The sequence below is a fragment of the Neofelis nebulosa genome, chromosome 17 (genome assembly GCF_028018385.1).
Source record: "Neofelis nebulosa isolate mNeoNeb1 chromosome 17, mNeoNeb1.pri, whole genome shotgun sequence".
Lineage (NCBI taxonomy): Eukaryota > Metazoa > Chordata > Mammalia > Carnivora > Felidae > Neofelis > Neofelis nebulosa.
The window spans coordinates 42452820-42468369 of NC_080798.1; the positions used below are offsets into that span (position 1 = coordinate 42452820).

Genomic DNA, 15550 nt, shown 5'->3' on the forward strand with positions numbered 1-15550 from the left:
ACAGAGTTCTCCCATATCATACACTTGGTCTTAAAGTAATAAGTTGCTTTGGCAGAATTATAGAATTGCAGAGGAAGGGGAAACCTTGAATTGTATTTATCCTAGTCCTCATCTGATGCTGAGATCCTCACCACAACAGCACTGCCAGGGTCTTCTGGCCTCTGCGTGAACATCCCAGGTACAGGAAACCCACTACTTCCATGGGTTCCTAGTCCACTTTAGGTTAAACTTCCCTGTAGCCATCCCCCATACATCCTACAGTTACTTGAAAGGAATGAACACAGCACACTCCAATCAGAGTCTGGCCAGGGTGGAGCCAGCAGACCTCAGGGGGAGGTCCTGTCCTTGATTAAAGCTCTGTCACCTACTAGCTATGTGACCCTAGGTAAGTTACTTCACCTCTATGAGCCTCAATTTCTCCATCTGTTGAATGGGCACTGATAGTAGTATCTACATCATACTTTGTTGTAAGGGCACAATAAGATCATCCATGTTAGCTATCATTATTTTTAATATTTTTATTATTATCCCAAACATTGACCAAGAGCCCTCAATTTCTCTCATATGTCTCCCTATCTTTGGGCAATGGCTCCTGATCTGTTTTTTAAATGTCAGTGCGGGGCGCCTGGGTGGCTCAGTCGGTTAAGCGTCCGACTTCGGCTCAGGTCATGATCTCGTGGTCCGTGAGTTCGAGCCCCACGTCAGGCTCTGTGCTGACTGCTCAGAGCCTGGAGGCTGTTTCAGATTCTGCGTCTCCCTCTCTCTCTGCCCCTCCCCTGTTCATGCTCTGTCTCTCTCTGCCTCAAAAATCAATAAACATTAAAAAAAAATTTTTTAAATAAAATAAAATAAATGTCAGTGCAAGCAAGGCCTTCAACGCATACTTGTAATGTTACATAGTGTTATTCAGAAATGCTTCTTCACCCTGTCAAGACATCCTGACCCTGCCACCCAATGCACTCCCCAGTCTTTCCAAGTTGGAATCATTCATTGGGTTGATTAGCAGACAATCAATGTTTTCCTCTAAGTCACTGATGAAAAATGCTGATCTAGATGGACTTGCGATGGAGCCCTCTGACCACTGGAGATCTGCCTCTGGCATGATATCTACCGTTTCGAGGCTAGATGGTTTATCTTACAACAGCATGAACCCTTAGATCTCATTTTTCCACTAAGATTTAATTTTACATGAGTTGTACATGACATGAAAAGATGTTCAACATCACTAATCATTACATATATCTAAATCAAAACCGCAGTGAAATCCCATTTCGCACCCATCAAGATGACTACTAAGAAATTAAAATTAAAATTAAAAAAAACACAGGAAATAACAAATGTTGGTGAAGACATGGAGAAACTAGAAGCCAGGTGCACTGCTGGCAGGAATGGAAAAAGGAAAATAGTATGGTGGTTCCTTTAAAAAAGTACAAATATGATTACCATATGATCCAGCAATTCCACTTCTGAGTATATACCCAAAGAACTGAGGGTAGAGACTCAAACAGATATGTTATACACGGTATTTGTAGCAGCATTATTCACAACAGCCAAAAGGTAGAAGCAACCCAAGTGTCTACGGACAGATGAATGGATAAGCCAGATGTGGTATACATATATACAACGGAACATTACTCAGTCTTCAAAAGGCAGGAAGTTCTGACCCATGCTATAACATGGATGAACCCCGAGGTCATTCTGCTGGGCAAAATAAGCCAGACACAAAAGGATGAACACTGTATGATTCCACTTCTAGAAGGTACCTAGAGTAGTCAGATTCCTAGAGACAGAAAGCAGAATGGTGGTTGCCAGGGGCTGAGGTGAGGGGAAGGAAGAAAGGGAAGTTAGTGTTTAATTGGTATAGACTTTCCATTTTGCAAGATGGAAAGAGTTCTGGAGATGGATGATGGTAATGGTTGTCCAACAATTGTGAATGTACTTAATGCCACCAAACTACACACTTCCAAATGCTCTGCCTGTATCCAGTCACCCCCACCTTCCTCAGATGCTTTATTTCTCTCAATGCCCCTACGCCTGGTGAAAAGCCCTGCCACTCCAGCACCTGAGAGGTTCCAAGCATTTTCTGGGATGATCCCACTGGAGCCAGCAGGACAGGCAGCAGCCAACGATTCTGACTCACCTCTGTGCTCACCTCTTCAGATCCTGGACACCAACTCCAAGAGGCTTCCCCCTCCCCAGCCACTTCAGCTCCCCCAACTGGGGGCACCACCCCCTCCCCACCTCACCTGCCTCTGCTAAAGCCTCTCCCAGGGCTGACAACAGAACTGCTTAGACCAAAAGAAACTGAGTACCCCAAATATGCTTCTCCCGCTGATGCCTGAGACCCAGTACCCCTTTCAGACCTGACCCACTAGAGATACCTGTCAAATGAACCAGTGACCAAACACAGGTCTGACAGCCCCGAGGGTGGCTCAGCTTTCTTGCCCCAGTGCATCTCCATCATTTCAGATTCCTCTCTGCTTCCCCTTCCAGTCCTGCCTGGGACCCAGATTCCCCAGTATTAAATATATATACAGGGGGCGTCTGAGTGGCTCAGTTGATTAAGCGTCTGACTCTTGATTTCAGCTCAGGTAACGGTCTCACGGTTTGTGGGTTTGAGCCCTGTGTGGGGCTCTGTGCTGACAGCATAGAGCCTGCTTGGGATTCTCTCTCTCCCTCTCTGTCTCTCCCCTGCACGTGCACTCTCTCTCTCAGACACATAATAAACACTGTATGTGTGTGTGTGTGTGTGTGTGTGTGTGTGTGTGTGTTTTTCTGACACTTGCTAAAAATGGTAAAACAGACTCTATGTAGGACCATCATGATAGTTATAGGGACCGCTGCAGTGGGGTTCTGGAGGATAGCAGGCTCAAATTCAAACACAGCAAGGACGAGAGAGAACTTACAGCCAAGGAGCAAGCTGAGTGGGAGGCAATGGATGGGAACTTGCTAAGAGAAACATCAGGGGTAATGGGGATTCTGGCTAAAATGATCTAAACAGGACTCTTGCTGAAGGCAGGCCAGGGAGAGGGGGGATTGAGGGGGAGGAGGGGGAGGGACCTGACCGGATATCCAGGGTCAGGGGTCTGGCTAAGCTGAATTGGCAGGGCTCTTGCTAAAACTAGATTTCACAGAGAAGTACACAGATGGGCCTGGGAGAAAGTCATGGAACCTGCCCACAGTGCAATCAAGAAGACAGTCTCCTCCCCAGCCTCTCTCCGGCTTTGTGAATAGACTTTCATCAACAGTGTTTAAACACGAAGCCTGCCATCATTCCACTATTCTTTTCTCAAAATATGTCTTTTAGAAAGATGGGCCCAAGTCTCCCAAACACATCTGTCTTAAGTAACTGTAAATGGCAGCCTTTCCTCTTCCCTATGTGTCCCCTGAGAACTGTTAGAAGTCCTGAAGATGCTCACTAGTTCTCATCAATGGCCACTAGATGGCAACATTATGCACCAGTTAAAATTTCCCAAAGCGCACAGCTAGAGAAACCAACAGAGGCTCTAAATTCAGCAAAAAGTAATGAATGGGAGTTAGAAGGGGAAGTGGAAAACGGGGACTTTAAATTCCAGCTCCCCCTCCTTCCACATGGCTACATAACCTTGGACATGTCCTTTATCCTCCCAGAGCTTCTGCACCTATAAAATGGAGTTGTGGGGGCACCTACTCCTAAGGAAGTGATTAATGCCCCTTTAGGTGCATCTTAGGACCTTCTGGGGAACTTTTAAAAACTGTGAAGTCCAGGGGCGCCTGGGTGGCTCAGTGGGTTAGGCATCCGACTTCAGCTCAGGTCACGATCTCGCGGTCCGTGGGTTCGGGCCCCGTGTCGGGCTCTGGGCTGATGGCCCAGAGCCTGGAGCCTGCTTCCGATTCTGTGTCTCCCTCTCTCTCTGCTCCTCCCCCGTTCATGCTCTGTCTCTCTCTGTCTCAAAAATAAATTTTAAAAATGTTAAAAAAAAAAAAAAAAACTTAAAAAAAAAAAAAAACTGTGAAGTCCAGCCTCTACCAAGTCCATTTAAATCAGAATCTCTAGGTGTGCCTTCCCCGCAACCCCCCCATGTGGTACTTAGAAAAACAAACAAACAAGGAAAGCCTCCCCAGACAAATGCAGTGAAGGCCTTTAGGGCAGTAGTTCTCTAAGCTTGAGCACATCAAAATCACTTGAAGCTCTTAAATAACACAGATTGCTGGCCCCACCCAAGTTTCTGATGTAGCACGAGTAGGGTAGGGCCCGAGAACTGGCCGATGCTGCTGGTCAGGGCCACCCTTTGAGAACCACGGCCACGGAGGGAGAAAGTGAGATAATGCATATACAGCACTGAGCCCTGCACCTGGCACAAAGCAAGTCCTCCATGAATGTCAGTTTACTCTTTTCCTTAACCCACTGCTGGGGTTCCAATGGTGTGTGTGGGTCACCTTGGCACCCACCTAAGCCCAGCTTGACACTAGACACTCTGCCATATACTAGCTATATGCCTCAATTTCACATCTGTAAAATGGGAGTGAAAACTATCTTGTCAGGATGTGATGTGAGGAAATAATATATGTAAAGTACCTGACACAGGATAGGTCTTAAGAAGTGATAGCTAATATTCATGACCATGGATTAGGGAATAGTTTCTTCAGTTTGATACCACAGGTACAAAAGACAAAAGAAAAAAACGTATATAAACTGGACTTCACTAAAATAAAAAGCTTTTGTGTTTCAAAGCACACAATCAAGAAAGTAACGACAACTCAAAGAATAGGAGGAAACATTTGCAAGCCACATATTTGCTAAGGGACTTATTTCTTCACATGGAAAAAAACTTCCAATACAACAACAAAAAAAGACAACCCAATTAAAAATGGGCAAGTGATTTGAACAGACATTCTTCAAGAACAAAAGATACACAAACAGCAATAAGTATGAAAAGATGCTTAACGGCATTAGTCATTTGGGAAATGTGAATTAAAACCGTGTTGAGATAGCACTTCATACCCACCGGGACAGATATTAACAAATGTTGGTGAGGGTGTGGAGAAACTGGAGACCCTATATATTTCTGGTGCAAGCGTAAAGCAGAAATACCTCGACGACTAAATTTAGAGATTACCGTATGACCCAGCAATCCCACTCCTAAATATATGCTCCAAGAGAATTAAAAAAAATCCTCATGCAAAAACCTGCACACAAGTGTTCATAGCAGTCTTATTCATAACAACCAAAAAGGGGCAGCATCCCAGATGTCCACCAAGTGATGAAAGAATAAACAGACATGGACTATCCACACATGAGAATATGATTCAGCCGTGAAAACAAATGGCAGTTCTGATACATGTTAAGTGAAAGAAGCCAGTCACAAAAGGTCACATGTTGTATGATTCCATCTGTATGAAATGTCCAGAATAGGCAAACCCACAGAGACAGAAAAGTAGATTAGTGGAGGCCAGAAGCTGTGGGGAAGAGGAATGGGGAGACACTGCTAATGGGCACCGGGTTTCTTCTGGGGTGATGCAAATGTTCTAGAATTAGATGATAGTGACTGATGTACAACTCTGTGAATATACAAAAAAGACCAAAAAAACACATTGAATTGTTTACAGTTCAATTTACAAGATGACTTTATAATCTATTAATTATATCTCAATAAAGCTCTTATTTTTTTATTATTTTAAATGTTTTTATTATTTGAGAGAGAGACAGAGAGCAAGCAGGAGAGGGGCAGAGAGAGGGGGAGACACAGAATCAGAAGCAGGCTCCAGGCTCTAAGCTGCCAGCACAGAGCCCGACACAGGGCTCGAACCCACAGACCACAAGATCGTGACCTGAGCTGAAGTCGGTTGCCCAACCGACTGAGCCACCTAGGTGCCCCTAAAGCTCTTATTTTTAAAAGGGAAGTATCTATGGGTACCTGGGTGCTAAGTTCGTTGAGCATCCTACTCTTGATTTCAGCTCAGGTCATGATCCCAGAGTTGTGAGATCAAGCTCCACACTGAGCTCTGAACTGACCATGGAGCCTGCTTAAGATCCTCTCTCTCTCCCACTGTCCCTTTCCCCCACTCGTGCACTCACACACTCTCTCTCTCTAAAATAATTAATTAATAAATAAATAAATAAATAAATAAATAAATAAATAAATAAAATACATAAATAAATGGGAAGTATCTATATTCTTTACTGGTATTGTTTGTCATGTAGAGAATGACATTTGGATTGAATTTCAGGGAGTTGGAGGGCCTGGAGGTTCTTGGGGAGATGGAATCCAGGCAGTGGAGATGTCATGTGCAAAGGTCCTGTGGCCCAACAAAGCACTGTGCTTGTAGAGAACTCAATCTTCCAGCATGGTTGGAGCTGAGAAGTAGGGAGTGGGGCTACAGGGGCATCAGGGTACTGAATTCCAGGCCCAGGAGCTTGGACTTTGTCCCAAGGAGCAAAAGATGGTGGCTGTCATGCAGGAACTGGCACCAAACAGCAGACCAATGGGAATAGAGGGGGAATGGGTTGGAGGGATAGGGTGAGGGACAGTAGGGGTCCCAGATATGAAGGCATTTCAGGGCTGGTCTTTGGGGCAGAAGTGGAGACAAAGCATCCCCCATCAAGCCTTCCTAGTCCCCAGGAGTCTAGATACTGCCCCCCCCCAACCCACTGCCCTGACCCCAGCCTCCCTCACCCAGGCTAAGGACCACCATGTTTCCCCACAAGTGCCCCCAGCCAGGACTCAGAACTGGAAAGAAACTTTCCCAGAAGCACAAACAGTCCTGAGGGAGCTGTTCTCAGGATGATCCCTCAGCCCGAGGCAGAGGCAGAGGAACCCCTAACGGCAACCAGATTCTCAGACGCAAGGAGGTGCAAAAACAGCCAAAGGTTTTGAAGAGCTGTCCACATAGACAAAAGACCCCCGGGTTCCTCATCTCCATAGGTTTGGCTGCCCCCGCCCCCCAGAGAGGCCCAGTTTGAGTGCCACAGCCCCATCCTGTCCCTTCCATGCCACCAGGCTTGTGAAAACAGTACATAAACACAGAGGCAATGGGTCAGAGACACCCTGTGAGTATGAGCTTCAGCGCAGGGGCTGGGGAGGATTTCTTTCGGCTGGTTAGTCTCTCTTGTTTCCCTCCTGGTTCTCAGTGGCATGACAGGTGGGCAAAGCCAGGGGATCTCCAAGATCTCTGCCAGCCTGAGTGATTAGTCCCGTCCAATCCGCCCTGAGTTCTCTCCAGCAGCCTCCTTCTCCAGGATCAGCTGGACTGTGCCCAGAAGACCTGACTCAGGCCATAGGGGATGGGGAGGGGAGCAGGGGGCAGTGTGTGCTGAGGGGTGTGGAGGTGGTCTGAATAAGGGATGGACCTGCACGGGCAGGAGGCAGACATCCCAGGTCGGCCAGGTTCCGGCTCCGCTGCCACACTGCTGGGCCCAGAACTGGGGCCGGAGCCCTGTTGGCCCCATCGAGAGGCAGGACTGACCTGCCCCTGACCCACCTTCCTGCCCCACAGATGGCAAAGACTCTGACCCATTGTTCTCCAAGACACTTTGACGGAGGACACAAGGAATGTGTGGCCTGGAGACAGGAAGTCCTGGCTTTCAAAGGGCCAGTGTTCTGCCATACTCAGGCCTGCCCCCCACACAGGGAAGCGGGGGCTTTAGTCTCCACCTTTGAGCCAGGCTTTGACTTCTCTGGCCTCCGCAGGAGATAAGGGTGCAGAAGGACTGGTCAATGGGATAACGTGGCAGATGATTCCAGATGACGGGGGAGGAAGGTGCTGCCCCAAGGCCTGGCCCTCCCTTGGGCAGCCGTACCCACTCACGCACCCATAAACACGTACACAGTCAATCCAGATGGGTGCCTTACATGCTCTATGTGCGCTCTTACACATACACATGCAGCCACCCGGCTGCCCAGCAAACGCTATGCTCATGCGGTGCCCCGCCCACACCCTCACGTGTGTCCCACTATCAACTTCTATGGACATCTTTGTCACGACTAATGTTTATCAAGCACTTACTGATGCCAGGGACTGCTCCATGCACTTTCCACCAACCCCATGAGAAAGGCATGCAATCACCCTCATTTTACAGAAGGAGAAACTGAGGCACCAAAGGCTGTATGGCTCAGCCGGGATCGGCAGGACAGTAAGTGGCAGGCATTCTCAGGACATAACCACGGGGACCCTTCGGAACCCTCACCGACTGCTCCTTGGTCCCCTCAGCCCCAAAGCACTGGAGCGTGGCTTCCTACCAGCGTCCCCCGGATGTTGTGGGAGAAAAGTGAGAAACATCTGGGAAAGTGCTCGGCGGATAAGGTATTGTTCTCACTGTCGGGAATTCAATTCCTGCTCAGCTAGTCCTTTCCTGGCTGAGGAGAGGCCTCAGTCGGGCTCCAGCAATGGCACCTGCACAGCAGCGGTGGCCTGAGGTTCCCCAGCCTGCAGCCTCTCCCTGGCCTGACCGCAGGATGCTACCCTGGACCGGGCAATTCTCCTAAAATTCAGGGCTCTGCAGGTCCCTGACAAGTGAGAGGCCTCAGGTGTGCCCCTGCCCAAGCTCCTCAGGGAGGCAGGAGCAGCTCTCTGCCACTGGCCTCATCCAGCCAGTCCCCGATTCACCCTCACAGAACCTCAGTGCTTCCCTCCACGGGATGGCTTCTTGCCAAGGAGGCCTCCGCACCTTCGACCTTAACCATGCCCTCTGCCTGGCCAGTCCTTCCTCCTGCTCTGTGCTTGGGCAGCTCGTGCCTATCCTTTCATCTTGGGCACTCCCATCCTCCGCAACTCCCCAGGGCCACCTCCAGGCACCCTCAGCATGGGGCACACACCTCTGTTCCCACCCCGGCCCCACCCAATGCAGCTCACACTAATGTGAAACATCAAAGGCAGGGACCAAGCCTGGGTCATGTCTGCATCTCCCATGCCCAGCACAAAGCTAGGCAAAGACTGGACACCATTAACAGTATATTTTAATAACAGATGAGCATAAAACATTGTTACCCAATGACAATTCGTCAGGAGTGGGATGGTATAAAGTGAGCACTAAACTGGGAACCAGAAGATGAGCACTGGAATCCTGGCTCTGCTACTTGAGAGCTGTGTGACCTTGGGCAAGTTCCTCAGCCTCTCTGAGCCTTGGCTCCCTCTTAAGAAAAATGGGCATATGAACAGCATTGACACCTCTCAGGGCTATAGTGAGGAATCATTACACAAGAAAACAGGCAAGGGGCCCTATAGGTTTTGGAACGGAACAAGTGGGGGGCAGGTGGAGTGGAAGCTTCCCAGGGGGCATGACGCTCCCAGAATGGGAATCTAGGCAGGCTGGATGGAGGGGCAGTATGTCTGAGCTGGACACTGAAGCGCTGGGCGGGAGGTTTGGGCAGGCAGAGCTAGGAAGCGAAGAGTATCCTCGGAGGCAGTGGCTGGAGCAGCTCAGCCTGAGATGGGATGGAGGCAGTGGGGCAGGGCTGGCACGCTCACGGGAGCCCTGGTCTGAGCCAGGCGCTGCCATGCTGGGCCACGTACATGATGCTGCAGCAGGGGCAGAGCCATACCCCCCTCACAGGGCCACCGGGAATACTGAAAAGAAAGCACAGGGCCTGGAGCGGAGGTGGCACATAACTGGTGCTGAATTCACAGCAGTGTCAGTGACCGCAATGGCTCCACCCCAGACTCAGAGTTTATCACGGGCTGGCCTCTTTTCTTCCCTGGGTGCCCACCCGGAGCCAGATACAGAGCTGTGCGCCCAGCAGGGTTGAGAGTTGGATGGATGGATTGAGTCAGTGCCTCTTTGAAGGCTTCAAGAAGAGGCCCCACCGTGTGCCGGGATATACCACAGAACACAGGTGTATACCCAACCCCGCGCCTTGTGTCTGCCTCAACATGCCAGTGGTCGTTGACCCATTCTGTCCCTCACTCATGTATTCTTTCATTCAATGAAATGGGCAGGAAAGCCTGGGCATGGGGGAGGGGTGGGCAGCGAGGACATGACCTCTGGAAACAGAGGCCCTGGGTCAGAATTTCCATTCTACCACTGACAAACTCTGATCGTGGAAAGCAGTTCATTCCCAGTCTCTGTTTCCCCCTCTGCGTAACGGGGATGATGACAGTCCTGCCCCTCAGGGTTGCTCTGAGGACTGAAAGAGGAGTCCCTGGAAAGAGAGCTCAGGGCTCTGAGGACACGCATGCCGTGACTCCCATACCTGAGCATCCAGAGAGCTACAAATGCATCGCAGGCCTCAGGGCTCCACTGCCAGCCATTCTGACTCCATCAGTCTGCATGTGAGGGCCAGGAATCTGCATTTTCAACAAGCACCGACCCCCCACCCCCACCCCAGGTGGCTGGGAGGCAGCTGGCCTGAGGACCACACTGTAAGAAATTTTACCCGCTTGGTAAAATGCTTGTCCCTGCAGTCATTTATTTATGCTGTCTTATTTGATCCTCTGGACGGCCCTGCCAAGTGTGGACTGCAACCCATTTCACAGGTAAAGAAACAAACTCAGAGCGGCATGTCAACCACCCCGGGTCACACAGCCAGTGAGAGGCCAGGGTAGGATCTGAACCGGGTCGGCCGACACCCAAGTCTGAACCTCTCCAAGCAGAACACCACAGGGCTGAGTCTCCAGTCAGCTTTCGTCCTGGCAGAGGCTAGGTGGGTGTCCCCAGGCCTCACTGCCACACTCCCAGTCCACCCCACCATCCTGATTGTCGCTTCCTCCTCCACTGCTAATCAGGTCTCACAGACCATCCCGTTTCCTGCCGGCCCACCGGCTGCCTCCTTTGCTCCTGATGGCACTTCCTGGCCTTGTGCCTTCCCAGTGCCTCTTGTGCCTCCAGAGGGGTTGGAGCAGGGGCTGGGTGGTGGCAGAAATCGGACATGAGCTCCCCAGGAGCCCCAAGGGCACTAGCCTTCCTCCCATGGCCTGGACTACCTCTTCGGGGTGACCACATCCCTGCCCCAGGGCACATGCCTGGATAGCCATCCCTTTGTTTACAGATGACAGGAACAGCAGGCTTCGGGGCAGAGTCAACTTTCCTGTGGACTGGGAGTACAAAGGGAATCAGCAGATAGTGCCAACACAGACCCTGTCCCCATCTGCCACCAGCGACAAGTCTGAGACCCCACGGGAAGTGAGGCCAGGCCCAGCTCGGTCCCACAGGCACGTACGCCACAAAGCAGGCAGAGAGCCCAGGCTGGGGCGTGCAGAGCCAGGAGCATGGGGCTGAGGGACCAGCTGGCCTGGGGCCACATCCACCCTCTGGCTGGGGAAGACAGAGTTAAGCCTGTTGGGGAAGAAAATAAGAAAACGCTGCGCCTTTGTTTGTTCATTCCACCAAAAGTGATGGAATGTGCTGGATCCTGTGCAGAGGCCCGCCTTAAGGACCGTCCTCCCTCCACAGGTCGCTCTTCTCCCTCCAGCATCATCTAGAAGTCCCTTCCACACAAACACAGCTTTAAACACACACACACACACACACACACACACACACACACACACACACACACACAGAATCTCTCTCCCATTTCTTGCTCCTGTTCACTGCGAAGCTGTGATCACACTCATCTCCCCCTCTTCATCCCTGTTCACCAGCCCCTCTAATCTGCCTTGTCTATCCCATTCCATTTAACCTGCTCTGTCCACAGCTGTCTGTGACTTCCAGCTTCCAAATCTGCCCTCCCCTTACCCAGCTGACACCCTGTCCTCATCTTTGCCTGCTCTCCACAGCCCTGCCCTCTCCCGGCTTTCCCTTTTCCCTGCCAGGCTCTCCTAGAAGATATACAAATCTCAGATGCCAGGGGCCTCCCTCCCTCTAAGCTCATCCACTCCCACAGCCTCACAGAAATAAGCCATAAGTAAGATCAGAGCTTCTAAACCTCATCTCTAAGCCACCTGTATGCACCCGTCTCCAACTGCAAACCCGGCATCACCACCTGGGTGTCCAAAAGCCATCTCCAACTCAACATGCCCCAAAGAGACAGATCTTTATCTCACCTTCCCAAAAATCATTTTCCCACCCCGTTCCCCAGCTCCATGCCCGTGTCCGCAGACTTACTGAGTGCTTCTGGGCAAGACGTTCTCCCTCTCAGGTCTCTGTCTCCCCCGTCCTGTAAAGGAGCACATTTGGGACTTCCCAACCGCTCGCTCAGGGGAAAACGAGAGCAACCATTCAAAGGACACACTCCCACCACCCTGGAAGATTCCCAGTCAGTTGAGCTGATCAGGTCTGTTCAGTTTATAAAAGCTCCTCCTAGGACTCTCCAGGTTCACAGAATCTGTGCCCCTCCCGCCCCCAGCTGCTTGGTTCTGATGGACCGGATCCCGCCTACAGTTTCATTTTGACTCTCGCTGATCCCAACACCCATGTGAGTTTGAGGTCTGATTATCCCCATTTACAGATGAGGAAACTGAGCATCGGGCCAGGGAGGGAGATGTGTCTGGCTCCAGGTCCCATCAGGAGCAGAGCTGAGGCCTGGGACTGGGATCCGACCTGAGCGTGCCAGGCCCGGTCCAGGCCCAGGCCTCCACGAGCACAGCCCGGCTGGGCCGAGGCAGCCGCCCACCACAGAGCCTGCCTATCTGCAGCCAGCCCGGCCCTCACAAAGGAACAATAACAGGAAACCATCCCAGGGGGAAGTGGGCCAGGGCCAGCTGGAAAACCTGAAGGGGCGGCAGCCAGGCCTCCCTCATCGGCCGGGTGTGGCTCCCCTCGAGAGGCTATCGGCTGAGCTCCACGGAGCTCCACAGCAGCTCGGCCAAACGGACAGACGGAACCAAGACACCTCCCGGTCCGCGAGCTCGGTGAGTGAGGAATCCCCGCCCCTACTCCACCCCAGACGCCTCGCCAAGCGCCCGAGCCGAGAGGGCGCTTGGCTGCCCCATCTGTAGAGCGGTCGTTGTTGGGGTCCCGGGGAAGAGCCATTCCTTGGGGGCGGACCGAGTCTCCTCCCGGCTCAGAGCGGTGAGCTAGTGGCGGTGTCGTGGGCACAAGCCGGCATTCTCAGGACTTGGTGGGGGAAGTTCTTCCATGTGTAGACCCTCCAGCTCCATGAGCCTCGAAGGCCCACTGGCTTCCATCCACGCCACGTTTCAGAGAGCACAGGGGTCTGAGTTGCCAGCACTCAGAGGCAGAAGAGTGGCACCCGGGCCTAGTCTCCTCTTGGGTGGCCCTCCCCCACGGGAGAGGATTTACCAAAGCTTCACATCATCCCTCCTGCCAACGTTCTGTTATGGCATTGGGAGAGGGGCCCTGGAAGCAGAGCTCTGAGCCACGGCCCCTCTCTGCCAGCCAGCGCCGCCATTTTTAGAAAAGGCAAGCTGAGGCTTGGCTCTGGGCACCTGAGGCCCTGCCTATGGATCCCTCCCCTCCCTGCCCCGGACACTGCAGGGACCAGGTACAAGCCACGGGAGCTGTGGTCAGCAAAGCGGCCCACCCTTTCTCCCCAGACGCCCCAAGTTTGGGACCCCACAGCCCCCATGTTTTGCGGAAGTTCCCCCAAAACGAATCGAAGGCAGGCAGTTTAGGGTGGGATGCCCAGCTCTATCACTCCTTCCCATGTTACTCCGGGAAAATTACTCAGCACCTCCAAACCTCCATGTTCTCCAAACCTCTGTGTGTTTGTCTGAACAAGAGACAGTGACTCTACAAGCCGTTGTGGGAACTGCAGGTGATACAGACAAAAGGTTCTCTTTTTTTATGTTTATTTTTATTTTGAGAGAGAGAGAGAGAGAGTGAGAGTGAGTGGGGGAGGGACAGGAAGAGAGGGAGAGGGAGAATCCCAAGCAGGCTCCGTACTGACACGGGGCTCAATCTCACAAACCATGAGATCATGTCCTGAGCTGAGATCGAAAGTCAGATGCTCAAGCAAATGAGCCACCCACATGCCCCAGGATAAAAGGTTCTAACTGACGGAGCTCTCGATTCTACTATTGCGAGAGTTAGATGAGCCCTTTCTCCATTCCGCAGGGGGTGCGACTGAGATGGGTGAGACTGGGCAAAGTAAGAGCGGGAGTGGGGATGAGAAGCAAGATCTGCACCCCAAAGCCCAGACTCTTTCCAGCACCATGCCTCAGCTTTCTCATCTGTACAATGGAGGAAGCAGTCTTCTGGTGAACCTAGTGAAGAAGGCAATGTACACACCCAACACTGGCTCCAGGAACGGCTCAGGGGAGGGGTGCCTTCAAGAAATCACAGCTGAATTTACCCGCCACACCAGAGCTGTGAATGTCCTCAAGGTTTTGACCCCCCCAAGGTCAGCCATTCCATGGCAGGTGGGAGCAAAGAGGGCGCAGGTGAGAAGATGTTGACTCAGCAATTCCTCTGGCAAGCACTCTGGGCCCCGGGCTCACTCCCCACCCCAAGGACGGTGCTGCTGTGTGAAGGGGGCAGACAGGATCCCCCAAGATGTGAAGGGTCTGCTGGGGGAGGCAGGAAGCCTAGGCAGCTTGGAGGATTTGGGGAGGCTGACTGGCCACAGGGTTTTTAGAGCAGGTAGTACCAGAAAGGCTAGTGACACTGGAGGCCATGAGTGCCAGGACCAGGAGCTCTGGCTCCCCGTTAGGTGGTAGGGAGCAGCAGAGTCTGGCCACCTTGGGAGCCCAGCCCAGAGGGCAGCAGGTGGCCTCCAAGGGGCCCAGGAGCTGCTGAGCCCCCAGGCAGCCCTACCAATTCCCACTGACTGTTGCAAGGCAGTAGGGAAGGCGTGCACTGGCCTCGCAGGGGTTAAGCTGCCCACCCTGCAGTCTCAACCTGACCAATTGTGCTGCTAAACAAGGGCCGGACATGAGGGCAGGAAACCAGAGGGGCCACACTTATTTTCTTCCAAAGTTGGCTGACTCACAGTTCTGCTGCTGCCTCGGGGACAAGAGGTGAACACAGTGGCCACTCGCTCTGGAAAAATCTTGGGCCCCTCCCCTATGGGGATCCATCCCTGCTACTTCTGGCTGTCTCTGCACCCCCTCGGCATCCTTGAAGCTACTAAAAGAAATCTCATTTGACAGAGGAGACCATAGATGCTGAGAGAGACCAAGCAGCCAGTCCCAGGCTACACAGCAAGCATGAGATGGAAGCAAAAATATGAGTGAGGCCAGCCCCTTCTGACCCCACAGCCCCACCACACTCCACCGTGAAGCCTGGAGAGGAGAAAAGTCAGAGAGGATTGAACCTGACAGTTCAAGCCACAGAAGCAGGCACGAAGACAAGCTAGGAACCCAATGATCCTGGGAGGAATGTTGTAGGAGACAGGTCCTACCCTGAGGAGCTTGGTTTCTGGCTAGAAATACTAAAAAGCCCATCCTGACACAAGCCCAAGCAGATACTGGGTGGAAAAATCCCAGCAGGCTTCTTGGAGGAAGAGCAGGAGCCCAGAGGATATTAAGAGGTATTTCTGGGCTTCAGTCTTCTAATCTCTCTGGGCAGGGGATGGATCAAATGGTCCCTAAACTCATTCAGAGACCTCCAGATTATCTGTCTTGGGACACAGTAACAGTCAGATCCTGGCAGGAAGGGAAAAAAGGGACCCCAGGGACAGGTAGGCAGAGAAAAAGATCTCCTTCTGGAGAACAGAGGGGTGTAGGAGGTGGG

General features: G+C 51.9%; 1 protein-coding gene and 1 long non-coding RNA gene across 2 annotated transcripts in view; one reads left to right on the forward strand and one right to left on the reverse strand.

Annotated features, from left to right (window-relative positions):
* The window catches only part of LOC131499573 (uncharacterized), an 815236-nt gene that overhangs the window by 770407 nt on the left and 29279 nt on the right, over nucleotides 1-15550 (reverse strand). The gene's annotated exons all lie outside the window — the stretch shown is intronic.
* CDH5 (cadherin 5) overlaps nucleotides 12623-15550 on the forward strand; it is a 34370-nt gene continuing 31442 nt past the window's right edge. Inside the window, exon 1 of the mRNA XM_058707649.1 lies at nucleotides 12623-12768. The gene's annotated coding sequence lies outside the window, so the exon portion shown is untranslated. The remainder of the gene's footprint in view (nucleotides 12769-15550) is intronic.